The sequence below is a fragment of the Plecotus auritus genome (genome assembly GCF_963455305.1).
Source record: "Plecotus auritus genome assembly, chromosome: 2".
In the NCBI taxonomy this organism is placed as follows: domain Eukaryota; kingdom Metazoa; phylum Chordata; class Mammalia; order Chiroptera; family Vespertilionidae; genus Plecotus; species Plecotus auritus.
In genome coordinates this window covers 21,699,331-21,712,919 of record NC_137771.1, presented here as the reverse complement: position 1 = coordinate 21,712,919, position 13,589 = coordinate 21,699,331, and the positions used below count along the sequence as shown (strand labels likewise).

Sequence of the window (13,589 nt, the reverse complement as noted above, 5' to 3'; positions counted from 1 at the left end):
TATCACAACCATTTACTTTCACTCATTCAGTAAGTACATGTGCAGCATTTACTGTGCTGGGCTCTGCTGGGCGCTGGTGGAGAGCGTGGGTGTGTGGATGGGGGAGGAATGCTAAAGAAATAAAACACACATTCCCTGAGTTCTATGAGCCAAGCTGGAGGTGGAGCCCTGTGGCATGGTGGGTCAATTAGAATGGACTTAGGAATCAGACCATCCTGGTTTAAATCCTGGCTCTGACACTGACTTCCACTGTGATCTTGGAAATGTTACCTAATCCCTCTGGGCCTTCATCGTATAGTGAGTATTTAAATAAGATGATGTATATAGCACAGGGCCAGAGTAAGTGCTCAATAAATGTTAGTTATTTTCATTAATGTTCACCAGAAACAGCTTGTTGTAGAAGACCAAAGAAACCCAAGCGATGCTTAGAGAAATGGAGTTACACAGCTTTATTACACCTGCTGTCTCAGAGGAGTTGCTTCCAAAGTCTGAGCAAACCAATATGGTGGAAGCTCTTTTATCCCCTTTGGTTTCTTTTGTCCCCCAAATATGGATGGGACTTCCGGACCTTTCGTGGGCTTTGCAAAAAGCCCCGTGTGTTGAGATGGGGGCTGTGAGACCACACCTAAAGGCCTGGCCTGGCGCCAGCGCTGATAACCCCCTCTGGGGGTTATGTATTGTTCATGGTTTATGGCCTTTGTAAAATGTGAGCATTTAGGTAACAGGTCTTGCAAGACCAGATTGTGGAGAAAGGGGCAGTGACTTAATTATAGGTTATCAAGAATGTACATTAGGTTACTGGCACAGATTCAGATTGCTAGCCCCCACAAACATAAGGGTTACATTGAAATTAGCCTTTTAGCCTTCTCAAGCTCAGTAAAAGAGCAAGGTGATTTTGATCAAACGGGACCTCTGTCCAGTTCAGGCATCTCATCTCCTCTTGCTGGACACTGATTAAATGCTTAGAACAACTCCAGGAGGAAATCAGTCTCATTGTATGAATAATGTAAGTGTGGTCCAGGGGTGTAAAATACCTTGGCCAAGCTCTCAGAACAAGGAATGTGACAGAGTCAGGATTCTAGAGCTCCCAAGCATGCATTCTTCCTACTTCTGGGCTATGCTTATTTGCAAGTCAGAGTGGGCTAGGAGCAGCATATGATGAGGAGGGGGCCTAAAGTATTTCTCTTAAGGCTGTGGTTACCGCTATAGGAAGTACATTGTATTGAACTTACATATTTATTTTGTTTAATTAGCAAATGCATATCTAGTGCTTACTATAGGGTGTTCTAAGCACTTTATGTTAGCAACTCATTTATCTTCACAGGGGCCTATAGGATGGACACTGTATTATTCCCATTTCACAGATGTGGAAATTGAGACGCAGCGAGGTTAAGCAACTTTCCCAAGGTCACACAGATAGTAGTGGGAGCAGGATTCACACTTGCTTATTTGGCTCCATAGACAACGCTCTTAGCCACTGTTCTATACAGCATTATCTTGGGGGGAGGGGAGGGCTGTTGACATGTATGCATAGGGGAAGGAAAGAGGGTTAATACCCCACATGCAAGCCACCCTTTGGTGCAATTGCTGCAATAAGACTATGAGGAATTCGACCCTATACGGAGAATGGCAGGATAGGGGCTGTTTAGCCCTGGGAGTCTGAGTCAACAGCTTCTCATCCCTGGGCCACTTCCTGAAAACTCTTTGCGCCTCAGCTTTGGAAACTCTTTGAGCACAAAGAGCTCATTTCCTGTGGCCGGGAAGGACGGGAGGAGTTCCTGATGACAGCTCATCTCCCTCATTAAGACGCTCATAAAAGTGTTTCAAGGAGCCTGAATTATGGCTCCGCTGTTTGTCAAGATGCCCTTCTGCAAGGAGGCACTCTGGTAATTTGGTGCGAGGAGACATGCAGGGGAAACCAACTCCTTTGAGTCCAGGAATTATTTATGATCCTAAGAAGAGTGAATATTCATTTGGAGAGATAACAAGCCTTCACCAGCACAACAGGCTGTTTAATATGCCACGAGGGATGGGAGGCAGCTTCAGAATTCCAAAGCCAGCTAGGAAATCTTGAGAGATTCTGTACATGTAAGTTGTCTGTTCCTACGAAAGCTCCCGGCCAATAACAGCTAACCATTATGGAGGTTTTGCCTCTGAGCCAGGGCTTGCGCTAAATGCTTTGTATATGTTAATTTCATCCTCACACCATTCCTATCCCATTTTACAAATGAGGAAACTGAGACACAGAGAAGTTAACTTGCCCAAAGTCACACATTAGTGAGTGGTCAAGTCAGAATTTTAACCCAAGTAGTTCTGCCTCCATTGTTTGTAATCTTGAACACCAAACAGTCAGAGCTTAGGTGGAAACTGGATTTTAAATCAACCCAGTACATTAAAAAGTACATATATTCAAAATTACCTTTGATAACCCCTTAAAATACCTATAAATTTTAGTACATTTGGTTTGAGGCATATGGTCTTGTCCAATAATTAGAGAACCACTGAGCTAAACTAAGAAAAGAGCAGAAGGAAAGCCCATATGCAGATGCTTATGCTTTTAAACTTCTCTGCCTCCAAGAGAACTATCAGATTTCTAAGAGATGAAATAAAGGGGCAGAGAATTATAAGATGTCCTCACCCACCTGCAGGGATGACTATTCTCTTTTCAGTGGTTAGCCTCTGTTACTTTAACACATATCATGTGTCATGTGGTATTTTGCTGAATTAAGAGAAAACATATTTACATCTTAAGAGAGGAGGAGAGAAATTTCTGTTAGAGAAGGGGTTCTATATTCCAAGTCTAAATTAAATGAACCTGGTACAATGAGATGCCATGAGACTAGCTTTGGAGCCAGATAAATCTGGATTTGAACCCTAAATCTGCTACTTACTAGCAGTATAACTGGACAATTTGCTTAACTTCCCAAAGCCTTGGTTTCTTAATCTGTAAAATGGTAATATCAATACCACCATGTTGAGAAGATTAATTTTAAAAGTTTATGAAGTAGCAAGCTTGAATATATGTAAATTATAGTTATTAAGCACTAGCTCTTAATAGCTATTTGACCTAAAGCAGGTCACATCATTTCTCTGAGCCTCATTTCTCCTCATCTGCAGTATGGGCATAATTTTTCTGCCTACTAATCTCAAAGGTCGTTATAAAGAAACACTACAGCACAGTACAAAGTTTGCATGAAGATTTTATCAGCTGCTTGGTACACATGAAATTGTGGGGAGGTGCTTGGAGACCCCTGCTGGAGAAAATAACTCAGGTGAGTCCTGAGCCAGAACTCAGAAATGGGCTCAGATTTCCACATTGCCCTTTAGCGTGGCTGTGTGACTTGGGGTGAGTGACCTAACCTCTCTGAGCCTCCCTCTGAGCCTCCACTTTCCCTTCTATCAAATGGGGTTAATAGTTCCGATATCATTGGGTTATCCAGAGAATCATATTGTGCAGAAAAGTGTTAGGCACGTGGTGAGCCCTCAATAAATGTTTGCTGAATCTGAATCTTTCTGAGCTCAGTCAAGTTCAGTCCCTCTTCTTACACGGTTGGGGAAAGTCCGCGGTGTCTCCGCGTGGAGCTCAGTCAGGTAGGGGAGATGCTCCACCGGGCTTCAGTGCCTCCCCACTCCCCTGCACCCCCAACCGTTGCCATGGCCACCGGTTCAGGCTCGGAGCAGCACCTAGGCGTGTTCAGACCAAGCCCCGCCTTTCCATAGTGACCATTGGCTGGAGAAGCCACGTGACTCGCACTGGTATGCTAATATATGGTAATTGCCCAACGCCCCTCCTCCCTGGGCAGTGTCCGAGTAGCCAGCAGGGTGCGCGGCGCCGAGCCGAGGGGCGGGCTGAGGGGCGGCCCCCGGGAGAGAGCGGCCAGGTGGAGGAGGAGCGCGAACACGGCCGCAGGTAACGGGCGGGCGGGCGCGTGCGCGCTGGGGCAGGCTCTCGGCGCACCGGCTGCGTGCGGGGCACTCGGGTCGCCGCGCTGCCGGCTTAACCCTTTAGGCACCCAGCTGTCACGGCCGGGCCGGGCTTGATGACCCCGCCGGGCCGCGCGGGGCGGGACATTGCCGTAGACACGGGCAAGCAGGGGGCGGGCGGCCGGACCCGGGAACCGTGGCGTGCGGCCCGCGCGGGGACCGTGCAGTCCTGGCCGACGGGGCGCGTTGCGCCCGGGCGGGGACCTGGTGGCGACGGGGGTTCGGGGTTGGCTCCGGGGCCGAGACTTGCGGGAGGCTGTGGGGAACCGGCTGCAGTACCGCTACTCGCACAGTTCCTCCGGGGATACCAAGCCCCTGTCTCGCAGAGGCTCGCGCCTCAGCAGCCCGTGGCCTGCGCGGCCTGCGCCTCTCCGCTCGCCCCGCGGAGTGCGAGGAGCGCGGGGGTCGGGCCTGACCCGCAGCCGCGGCCTGACAGCCCAGCCGCTGGCACTTTTAACCCGGAGTCTAGCTGGGGCCCCTGTGGGACGAAGGCAGGATTGGTGCTGAGGGGGGAGGGGGTAACACCAGCCTAGCGAACTGGGGTTTGTCGTTGCTGGAAGGAGAGGACAATCCCCAGAAGGAAAAGCAGGCCCTAGGTTTGCCAGGTTTGAGAAGGAAGTATGCCCCAGAAAGGCTCTGGCCTCTCGTGGTCTGTGGTGGGTGCTGACCTGACACTCATGGGAAAAAGTCACTGCTGGACACGTGGATCGGGTCTGTCATGTCCAGAAGAAGCATCTGTTTTGCGTGAGTTTCTAACAGTTTTGTGTTTTTTTTAATAAAGGGAGGTTTAAATTTACCTTCCTCCCTCACTTTCCTCTTAGGTCTGCTACGGAAGTGTGTTCTTTTAATTATCCCCCCTCTGCCCACCAGGGCTGCCACCACCATCACCAGTTCATTGAGCTTGGTGGCAGCTTTAGGCGCACAGTGTAATTTAGCTTTCTCTACAATAGAGATGGTGGGATAGGCCGTGGGCCACTAATACTAAGCTTGCTCTGAGAGCTTCTCAGGAGTGTGGGGGTGAAATGTTTCTATCACAAGTGCGGATGAAAACCTGGCTAATGTGCCAGCGATATCAATAGAGTTTTCTCTGAGTCTGAAGTCATTTCTTCTAAATCAAGGAAAAACGTGGTCACACATGAAAAGTACCAGGAACCCATTTGATTTTTGCAAGTGAAGTGCAGATTGCACTTTCATGTCGCTCTGTTATCACACAGCAAACACTACCTAAATGCCAGGCACTCTATGTCTTGGGGATGCAAAAATGAATAAGATAATCTGTCCTTGTCTTCAAAGAAATAGTGGGAGAGACAAGTAAAATTGCCAGCAAAAAGTAATGACAGCATAATAGATGTGTGTATAAAGAGCTGTGGGAGCAGAGAGGAAGGAACACTTAGCTGTCAGAGAGGGTCCAGGAAGGCTTTCCAGAGAAGAACAGGATTAAGCAAGGTCTTGAAGGATGAATAGGAGTTTGCCTTTCAGAGACTTAAACAGTGTGGTATCTCTAGGCAGTGGTATTATATTGCAGCCACAGCCTTTTTCCTTCCTTGGTAAAGTAACTGTCCAGAAGTAACCTAGAATTTCTAATTCCCATCACCATTTTCCAGTGGTGTTTTCCTTCTTATTGCTCTTTCCCTTCGCTCTTCCCCCTCATCAGTGTTTCTGAGCCTCACTCCTGATCCAATTTGTCACTCCTGTCTTCCCAAGTAAGGAGCCAACGTATGGGCACGGGCAAGGAACAGTTTGCAGTAGCTCCAAGGAAGAGGGCTTGAAAACGGGGCAGAATGTGTGGCAGTACAGGCGTCATCTGGGAGGGCAGTCCAACTCATACAGTAAGAGGAAAATAAAGGTCATGACCAGGGAGGCAGTGCTGAATGTGAAATCTGCATTTGGTCAAATTGTGAGACCTGGGGAAATGAGTGATTAGATCAGAAGCTGAAAGGATCTGAGGCAAGAGAAGGTCTGCTGTGATGTGGGTCAGGGCAAGCCGCTGAGAACTGACACCAGGAACCAGGCAGAAATGATAGAGCCTGCTGTTACACGGTACCAGCCGTGCAGGGCAGGGCTGGATCTGACAGCTTCAGGCAGCCGTGTAGAAAAGAACAGCACCATCTCCTCTATGGAGTAGTTTCAGTACTTCTCTCTTCTGTTCTCTCTCCCTCCTTACTCTTACCCTCTTTTGATCTGTTTCCATCCATGATTCACTTTTATGGGGCTTCTTTTACTGAGGTCTTTAGCCATCTGAGCCAAGAAAATCCTGTTCTGCTGCCTTAGTATCCACCTCTAGAACTATAAATGGTCCATTTTACCCTATAAGCCATTAACTAGCCAGCCTATTTGTACTTTCTGATCATTTGCAAACAACATGGATGGATCCAGAGGTAGTAAAGTGGACCTCATCCCCCAAACTCACCTGTTTGAATCAGATCAAGGCCTTTTTTAGCTTTGCTCAAACAAAAATTCATTTTTAAAATGGATTGTGGTGAATTTTTGACAAATTCCTCTCTTGAACTATATTACAGAGCAAGCCGTGTAAAGAAGGTGACAGACATTGGGGCAGTAACACCTAATGTACACTGCTAAGACTGACAATTCTGTAATCAGGGTTGCTATTTAAGCAGTCTTCTCAATCAACATATTTACCAAGTTTCTGCTTATGTGAAATACTCAGCTGTATCTGTGCTTTGGAAGAGACAGGAAAATGAGAGAGCTAGCACTCATTCAGATCCCAATTCTACCAGTTACCTGCTATGTGACTTGGGCAAGTTATTGGACTTCATTTTTTCATATGTACTAGTGCTACCTACCTTTCATATAGTTGTGAAGATTGAATGAAATCACACAGGTAAAGCAGAAATTAAGGAAAATTTCAAAGTGCTAACTGTGGTATTATAGGAGTTGTAAAAAGAGAAAGGTCATTATGGTCTCTGATTATCAAGGAAGACTTTTTCTACCAACATGGTGAGTTTTGTTATATAAAGAGAATGAATGTGGAAGGGACTTCAGACAGGGAAAATAGCATTCATAAAACATAGGGCCAGAATGTGGAAGAAAGTTTTCAGAGGCCAGTTGATCAGACTGACCAATCTGACAAGATCAGAAGGTTTAAGTAGAGTAGTTGTAGGATTGGAAGGGTTGGTTGAAGCCAGATTTTAATAGGCATTGGTGCCAAACTACAGAATTAGGACTTTATCCTGTATGATGGGAAGTCTAAAGATGATTGGTTAGGGAAATGTGAGGTCATGAAAGTAGTATTTTAAAAAGATTCTCAACAACAGTGTGGAGAATAAACTTTAGTGGGGATAGTAAGAGAATTGTACAATCAGTAGTTACTAAAATAGTCTGGTATGAGGGGATATGGAATTGAATTAGGGTGACGCCTGTGAAAATAAAAAGGGATGGGTTCAACAAGTATTATAAAGGAAGCATAACTAACTGGTTATGGAGGACAAGAAATAAGGAAGAATCAAATATAGCCTTGAACATGGGTGACAAGATTAACAGAAATAGGACAGACAGGCAGGAAAGCCAGTTTGGGGGAGAAGTGGAGGAGCTAGGTGCTAGATATATTGAGGTGATACAGGAAATTGTAAGTGGACACATCCCATAAGTATTTGGAAGTGGGGGCTAATGTTCAAAGGGGAGAAGTCAGGGGGTCTTATATTCAGAAGGTGATAATTGAAGCCATATGATTAGCTTAATTCAACAGTGGGAAAGGCAAAGAAACAGAAGTATAGAGGACCAAGGGCTGAAGTTTGGAGATTTCCCACATTTATTTAGTGAGGAAGGGAGGAGGAATGGGGTCAGTATGATAGAAAATAAGGAATCAGAGAAGCAAAAGAATAATTTATTCACCCAACAAATGGATTCTCTTCATGACCATTTGGGTACCTGATTAGACATGCTGTTAGCCATGAAGGTGTAGTATTTCTGCAGTCAAAAGAAGAAAGGGTTTCAAGCTGGAGGAATTGGTCAGCAGTATGAAATTGTACATAAAAAGTGGGAAATGTTAATTATATTTAGTAAACAGGGAGTCATTGTAACTTTTTGAAAAGAATCATTTAAATTCAGCAGGGGATGGCAGTGGAGATATTAAACTCCAGATTAAAGAGGATTGTGGCAGGAGATGCTGGTAAGAAATGAAGATAGCATGTAGATTACCCTTTGTATGTTTGGCAATAAAAGGAAGAAGAGAAATAGGAAAGTGGTTAGAGACCGCACAAGATTTGATCTTCCCCGTCTGCTTCATTATTTTAGTTGTCCTAATATATCATTCTCATTCTTTCATATCCTGAGTAGCAGTTCAGCAATTCAGTTCTTAAACTTACTGCTTTGATAATTACCTGTGAATTTCATTGAATAATAATAGTACAGCTTCCATTTATCGCTTACTGTGTGCTAAATGCTTTCTATACATCTATTCATTATCCCATTTAATCCTCACAGTACTGGATTGCAATCACACAACCTCTTAGAAGCATGGAGAGACTAAGTAAATTGCCCAAAATCACGTGATTAGTGAGTGACAAAGATGGGATTTGGCTCCATGTTTAATTCTAAAGCTCTTCTAAAGGACCATGCTGTACTGTCCCTAGAACAGAACCAGCTTCAGGGCCATGTGACCTGTGCACTCTCCTGAGCCCTGCGTGTATGGGCCCCGTGCTTGGTTTAATGCTCTATTGTTGCTGTCTTGATATTCTGAATAATTTTTTAACAAGGGATCTGTATTTTCATTTTGCACTGGTCCCCACAGATATGGAACTGGTTCTGCCTAAAGGTATTAGTACCACCTCCTGAAGCTGGGAAAGCATTTTGTGCTGTATCCTTTGTTTTGGTTGCATAGTTTTATGTCCTTGCTGTGTCATGGTACACAGTGACATTTTCCTGTAGTCCTCTCACGTTGGACACCTGGTATAAAGGGCAAAAGAGGGATAATTTGAAGATCAAGTAGATAGCCAGTATGAAGAGAATAGAGAATAAAGAGGTAAGGAATTATTACTTTTTAAAATATCTTTATTGATTCCAGAGAGGAAAAGAAGAGAGAGAGATAGAAACATCAGTGATGTGAGAGCATCATTGATTGGCTGCCTCCTGTATTTCCCACACCAAGGACTGAGCCTGCAACCCTGGGCAGGTACCCTGACCAGGAATTGAACCGTGTCCCCTGGTTCATAAGTCAGTGCTCAACCACTGAGTCATGCCAGCTGGGCTGGGGCAAGGAATTATTTACCCAGAATGACTTCCAGAAACACATGCATCATATCTTGAGAGTATTATTAAGAGTTACAGTCCTGATCCGTTGTTATTCCCAATTTAAATAAGAAATGAGTTCATTTTTATTCCTTTTGTAGTCATATATTCCCATTTGCTTATGGGAAGCTACAGAGACCATTTTCAACCTACTGAAACAGAACTTGGGGTTGAACAGGTATAACACATCTTGTCTGCCCTGTTCTGATGATGCCTTTTTAGCAGGCTGATGCCCCCCCTTCACCCCCATACCAGGGACCGTCCCGCAGCTTTGAACCATGTGGCCATCTTTATCACATTTGCTTTGAATGCTCATGTTCCACTCTTGCCTTTGTTTCCTGCTTTATTCCTTAATCCAGTGGTCGGCAAACTGCGCTCGCGAGCCACATGCGGCTCTTTGGCCCCTTGAGTGTGGCTCTTCCACAAAATACCACGTGCGGGCGCGCACGTACAGTGCAATTGAAACTTCGTGGCCCATGCGCAGAAGTCGGTTTTCGGCTCTCAAAAGAAATTTCAATTGTTGTACTGTTGATATTTGGCTCTGTTGACTAATGAGTTTAACGACCACTGCCTTAATCTATCGGTATGAATCATGAAAACCAGAAAAACAACTTTTTATGTTGTCTCATTTTTTGGCTTTATTATTACTATGTGTAACTGGCAAAAAAGAAAAGTTTTTCTGGTTTTCATGGTTATTGCTCTCAAAAACAGCTTTTACTCATCCTCTTGCTCCTCTTACTCCTCGTCCCTCTGAGTAATCCTTTGACCAGGAACGACCAAGTCCTGACACCACTTGATACCACTTGGCCATTTGACCAAGTCCTGACATCAGCCAACCAGGATTCCTTTGTGGAGGACATCAGAGAAGACTGGATTGTGTTGCTTCCTCCAGTATCTGTCATTCCCATTCAGAATGCTTGTTTTCACTTTCTACTCCCAACATGGACCAAAGGAGCCAAAGAATGTGTGAGATTAAACATGTGAAGAGATCTAGAGGATAATCTGTGGTACATGTCACGAAATAACGTTTAAATGGCCAGGTGTTCTCCACGGCCTTCTATTTGTGCTGGTAGTATAGTCTACCTAGCCACTGTAGCAGTCATCTGTTGTGTAATAAATTACCCCCAAATGTGACAGCTTAAAACAACAGACTTCTTTATCTTTTAAGATTCAATTCAAGCATTACATCTCAGAAGCATTTCCCAACTTGTTTTTAATGAATTAATATATTTCCTCTCTGATCTGCCTTTGTACTTTAACATCTCATTATAGAACTTACCACATTGTCGTAGTTGCTACAATGTATTTTTTATATCCATAGCTTCAATTCCTCAAACAACTCCTTGAACATAGTAGATAGGAGGCTCATCCTATATAAAAAAAGCGTAGTATGCAAATTGTCCCCTCTACCGGAAGTTCATCTGGGAGTTCGACCAGGGGGCGGGGCCAGCCAGGGGAAGGGAGGGAGGCCTCTGCCGGCAGCTGCTAGGGACCCTACCAGTACATGAATTTCGTGCACTGGGCCTCTAGTTAATTTATACAGACCCAAGAAAGCAATGTAACCTGACCTTTCTCTGATAAATATGCTTAAGAATAGCTATACCTTTACATATTTTATACTCTGTACTTCAGAAAATTTATGTATACTGAAACGTATCTAGCCATGTGCCCTACTCCAGAGAGGACTTACTGAACTTGTTTCTGTCTGTAAGTCTCTGCTTCCCCATGCTCTGAATCCAATTCCGGCTCTTGTAGGAAATCATATAACGAGCCCCTAGCCCAAAGATACATGGTTCAATAACAAAGCCAGCATTGGTTCACTATTCAAATATTTGACTATAATCTTTATGAAGGGAGGAGTTGGGTCTGTCTTATACACTGCCATATTATCCCAGCACCAAGCACCATTAAATGCTTAATAGATATTTGGTGAATGAATTAATAACACTCCATTCTTTTTTGTTCGTTAATCCTCACCCAAGGATATTTTTTCCATTGATTTTTAGAGAAAGTGGAAGGGAGGAGTAGAGACAAAGAGAAGCATCAATGTGAGAGAGACACATTGATTGGTTGCCTCCTGCACACACCCCAACTGGGGCTGAGGATCAAGCCTGTAACCAAGGTACGTGTTCTTGACCAGAATCAAACCTGTGACCCTTCAGGCCGCTGGCCAATGCTCTAAACACTGAGAAAACCAGCTAGGGCAGAACCTCCATTTTTGATATTCATGTCCCATATCTGTTATCCAGGTCCTGAGCTCTGATCACCCAGAATCTTGGGCTTGAGTTCATCATTTCATGCTGCCCAGACTTTTTGTCTTAGTCTTTGACTCTTCTCTTCTAGCTTTTTCATGGCTCATCATTGGGAATCTCACCCCTTGCTTGCTCAGAACTAAGGTACCTCCTTCCTATTCATTTTCCTAACTACTAAGGCCAGATGCCCTTAGGAGAATACTCTTTTTTCTACCTATAGCTGAGAACATCCAGCATACATATGAAATGTGTCTTTAAAATAGAATTAGATTCAAATTGCAAAAGAAAGGGGACAGGCCCTTTAAGAAGTGAATTTTGGCCAGCAACCAAGTTCTAAAATTTTGAGTCTTAAACTGATTAACTTGTAAGCTTCAGCAATTCAATGCAAACTAATTTTTATACCAACCAGCAAATCAAAGGAAGGGAGAGAATTAAGTGAGTGTGTAAATATGGTTGCCAGGAAAACTTTTCCTGACAGAAGAGAGAACCTCACAGGAATTATACAGGCCCAAGAAAGCAATGTAACCTGCCCTTTCTCTGTTCTCTTTCTTTTTTCTTAAATATGTTTTTATTGATTTTAGAGATATCATAAAAGAGCCTTCATATTTTAGCTATATAAATGATGGATGATTTGAGATCTAAAATCTTGGGCCCTAACCAGCTTGGCTCAGCAGATGGAGCATCATCAGCCTGTGGACCGAGGAGTCTCGGGTTTGATTCCGGTCAAGGGCATGAGCCTTGGTTGCAGGCTTCTTCCAGCCCAGGCCCTGGTCGGGGCTCATGCAGGAGGTAACCAATCGATGTGTTTCTCTCATCAATGTTTCTCCCTGTCTTTCCCTCTCTCTTCCACTCTCCCTAAAAATCAGTGGGAAAATAACCACAGATGAGGATTAACAAAAAATAAAAATAAAAAATAAATAAAATCTTGCCTGTAAAATGCTTTGAATTGAAATGTATAACATTGCCCCACATCTGATACCCACCAGCCAGTGCCTCCTTTTACTAGTATACTCCAATGTACTGGAATTTTGTATCGTGCATGGTGACTTTCACTGGAAGACAGTGAACACAGCAGGAAACATGGAGAAGAGGAAGTGGTCAGAGGCTTGAAAAGACTTGAGACATTGTCACAGTGTTCTTTGTTGAATTTCTCATAGGTGCAAAGCCCTATGTGGCATGGTGTTTAATAGCATTGACTTTTGGAGCCAGTCTGTCTGGGTTCAGGTCCTGGCCCCATGACTTACTAGTTACATAGCTTTGGCCAAGTTCCCTAACTTCTCTGTGCTTCAAAGTTCCCACTTATAAATGAAGATAATACTAGAACTCCCTCATTATGAAGACTGAATTAGTAAATACATTTGCTTAATAGTGCCTGGCACATTGTAAGCCTACACAAGTGCTTGCTGAAATTATTATTTTCTTTTAAATATATTTTATTGATTTTTTTTTTTTACAGAGAGGAAGGGAGAGGGATAGAAAGTTAGAAACATCAATGAGGGAGAAACATCAATCAGCTGCTTCCTGCACACCCCCTACTAGGGATGTGCCCGCAACCAAGGTACATGCCCTTAACCGGATTCGAACCTGGGACCCTTCAGTCCGCAGGCCGACGCTCTATCCACTAAGCCAAACCGGTTAGGGCTGAAATTATTATTACTGGTGTACATGATATACTAGTTGTCACCTTTGTTAAGTTACGATATTTGCCCTCAAAATGAACTAAGCAGTATAAGAAATGACTATTCTCAATGTATTAATTCTCTGTGGCTAGCATAACAAATAACCACAAACTTCATGGCTAAAAACAACAGAAATTTATTCTCTCACAGTCCTGGAGGCCAGAAGTTCACTGTCAGTTTCACTGGGCTGGGGTCGGCAAGGCTATATTCCCTCTAGAATCCATCCCTGGACTCTTCTGTGTCCTGGTGGCTGCCAACATTCCTTTGCTGTGGCTGCATCACTCTGATCTCTGCTCAGCTTCCTTATCATTTATTTTTCCCATAGTAACAAAAATAATCTTAATTCTTCTGAGATCTTAATGTTTAAAAAATAAATGTACTAGATAGTTAATTTAAATAGGTAATACATAATTGTTCACTGCATGTT

At 43.9% G+C, this 13,589-nt stretch overlaps 1 protein-coding gene across 3 annotated transcripts in view; it reads left to right on the top strand.

The window, feature by feature from the left end:
- Positions 1 to 3,803: 3,803 nt before the first annotated feature.
- The window catches only part of PHC2 (polyhomeotic homolog 2), an 83,178-nt gene continuing 73,392 nt past the window's right edge, over positions 3,804 to 13,589 (top strand). For 2 of the 3 annotated variants that reach the window (XM_080657748.1, XM_080657747.1), the window contains exon 1: positions 4,599 to 4,728. The gene's annotated coding sequence lies outside the window, so the exon portion shown is untranslated. Of the gene's footprint in view, positions 3,911 to 4,598; positions 4,729 to 13,589 lie in introns of those variants that run through there. The other variant, XM_080657746.1, reaches the window with a different exon arrangement.